The sequence below is a fragment of the Pteropus medius genome, unplaced genomic scaffold, assembly GCF_902729225.1.
Source record: "Pteropus medius unplaced genomic scaffold, Ma_sr-lr_union100, whole genome shotgun sequence".
NCBI lineage: Eukaryota > Metazoa > Chordata > Mammalia > Chiroptera > Pteropodidae > Pteropus > Pteropus medius.
In genome coordinates, this window is record NW_024356346.1 from 8,829 (window position 1) to 11,861 (window position 3,033).

General features: G+C 38.9%; 1 long non-coding RNA gene across 1 annotated transcript; it reads right to left on the minus strand.

Moving 5' to 3' along the window:
• Nucleotides 1-212: 212 nt before the first annotated feature.
• On the minus strand, nucleotides 213-2,798 carry LOC120602097 (uncharacterized). The gene is made up of 3 exons (XR_005652626.1): nucleotides 2,733-2,798; nucleotides 1,408-1,500; nucleotides 213-263 (listed from the first exon to the last, which is right to left on the minus strand). It is a non-coding gene; the product is annotated as an uncharacterized LOC120602097 (long non-coding RNA).
• Between the last annotated feature and the right edge of the window lie 235 nt (nucleotides 2,799-3,033).

The following is a 3,033-nucleotide window of genomic DNA, read 5'->3' on the forward strand; positions in this document are numbered from 1 at the left end:
GCTAGCAAAATGACTATCATCTGTAGGGGAATGAGATTCGACCCTGAACTCATACCACATAAAGGTGAACTTGAAATTTATTCGAGCCTTAAAATTCAAACCTCTAGAAGACAGCAGGTGGATGAATCTTCAAGCCCTTGTATTTAGCAAAGAGTTCTTCGATCTGGCATCAAACAATAATCGATGAAAAAGATAAATGAGATTGCCTCGACATTCATCGTTTTTGGCATTAAAAGAATCTATCCAGGAAGTGACAAGACAACCTACAGAAAGGGAAGAATTTCACGTTATAGATCTAATGGAAGTGTCATTCAACAAAGAACTCTTACAACTCTTAGACAAAAAGACAAACTAAACTTCTAAAATGTACCAGAATAGACCCTTCTCTAGAAAAGAGAAAATTTTCAATAGGCCCAAGAAAGGATGTTAGGTATCATGAGTCATGATGGAAATGCAAATGAAAACTACAACGCCATACTCCCCCTTCACACAACCCAGATTTGCTATAATCCAGGAAGCCCATCATGACGAATGTCATTTATGGAGACAAAATTAAAGCCCTTAAACCACGTCAAAATGTAAAACACGGTGGCCTGTGTGCACAAGTTTTCAACTCCAACCACTCAAAATGTTCTTTTCTGGTTCAATGAATTCACTCCTTGATATATATCTCCCGACATAGAAAACAGGCATTTAATGCTTTAAAAGTGAATCTCTTCAGCATCATTGTTCAAAGAAGCAAGTATGTATAAACGATTCAGAGGTCCATCTTAATTTGTAGTACAAACGAATAAAGTGATTCTGAATTGTTACAGCGGAATTCTTTAGAATGGTACTTAGAACCAGATTTAATTTCTTGAACGTATTACCTCTTGGCACATATCTTTTTGTGGTGGCAAAAGACATTTACAAATAGAACCAAATATACTTGCTTCCTTTCAGATAAATTGAATAAATCTATGTCCCATACTTTGTGCTTCATTACTTTATCTTATTTGGATATCTTGAGATTTTCAGTGAGTATGTATCACTTTACTAACCAAGCAAAAATTTCAAGTTTCGAATTATTAAAAACACAGGAAAAATTATCTATATATGTATATCTATATAAATACCTATATATAGATAGATATAGGCACATAGATATACACACAATGTCAATGCAATAACTGTTAATGTTTTACCTATAAACCATTTATTTGTACCTAGATTTGTTAGAACTGAGATTTCAAAGTGCATTAATACGTGCCCTACTTTCTTGACACAATTATAACAGAAAACATAACTTTATTTCTGTGAATCCAGTAAATACATTTCATGATAACAAGTCCATTTAATCAAATCAAGTCTTAAGACAATCAAATATTAAAAACCAGCAATAACATCCAAAGAAACAAAATGTCTTACCTGTTTAGAAGTTAATCCAAGTCAAAGGATCCACTGGCCGTCGAAGGTAGGATTTTAGATTCTGATAGTGACTCAAACAGGTGAGCCTCCTCCCTGCTCAACGGAGGAAAGGAAACAACTCCACAAAACAGTGCAAAGAAGGCAGCCCTCAAGGATTCAAAGGATTGCTCCCAGAAACAAAGATTACAGACCTTCCTGACACAGGCTGTCAGGATGGCGGAGTGCACAGGGTGTCTCAGATCCCCTCCGACCACAAACCAGCTCTTTCATGGCTCTGAGTGAGCTTTACCATAATAGCACTTATACAGCATTGAAAGGTAATGAAAGGTGGAGTTGAGAATGGTCCCTTGGGCTGAGGCCCCTCATGGCACCTTCCCCTGAGAGCTGCCAAGGCCAGCCACCAGGTGCACCAGGATCAGTGCACCTTGCAGATGGTTGACACCAAACCAAAATCCTATAACATGGACAAGACAGAAAGAAATCACATCTGGTATAAAGAGAACAACCCACATCGTCTCCACAGACAGCAATGTATAGAGGATCATTTCACTCCTGAACCCCGGAGGCCACCTGGAATAGCAGTTTCATAGGGAACTATGATTCTGTTCTATCCCTACAGTACCTCCTTATGGCAAAGAACACACAAAAAAACAGATGTAGGGGAGGAAAGGATCATTTCTGGAAGGAAAAGCTCAATCGAGACAACCCTAGAGCTCCAAAAAGGAAGCAAATAATTTTAACTGCCCATCTAAGGTACGATAGATTCACACCACTTATACCTTCTAGCAAACACTGCAGACAAGGAATGGAAACTTTTAAGTCGTGTTAGTCAACCCTAAAAACACTGATACGGGGAATGGAAGGAGGACCGAGATCGGTTACCAGGCTCATGTTAGCAGTTTCGGTGTCTACTACTAATATGATTATAGCCAAAGCTTTTTTATCTTTCCTTCACCATTTTTAAGGAGCCAGGCTAGAAAACTGTAGTCTGTATTTTTTAATGTGGCCCTTTCCATGTTTTTTGTTTGTTTAGCTCGGTCTGCTCAGGCAGTTGTGGCCTGTGTTTACATTTCTCATCTCCTAAGGCATCTCCTTTTTTATGAAAATGACACAAAAGCCACAGTCACAGAAAACAATGACCACCCATGAAAAGAAAGTTTCAACAAAGGAAGCCGAGAGTGGCTAATTCCAAGTAGCTGGCTTCGCAAATATTTTTTTTACAACCGTCTTAACATCTTAGTAAAAAAGACTGGCAACTCTTCTAAATTCACCCAAACCATGCAGAAATATACTAAAAAGGCTGATGGGACAGATACACTGCTTACCTCTGCCAACACACCTGTGGTCTCTCTCAGCTACAGTAGTTTTCAGGAGATAGCAGTATTCCAGCCGTTAATTCTCCTGGTGCCTAAGCAGATGGCAGCTTTCTAGCTCTTAAATCCAATAGAAATGCTCCGTCGAGCCCAAGCATCTTTAAAAACCAAGGGAGGGAGGAGGGATGAAAACAGGCAGGATCTAAACTCTCCAAATTTCTTTATTCACAAATACTGTCTCCATCAATCGGAATCTCTATGAAAGTTGTTGTTAGACCTGGGGAAATGCGGGCTAGAATTAAGATAGAAGCGG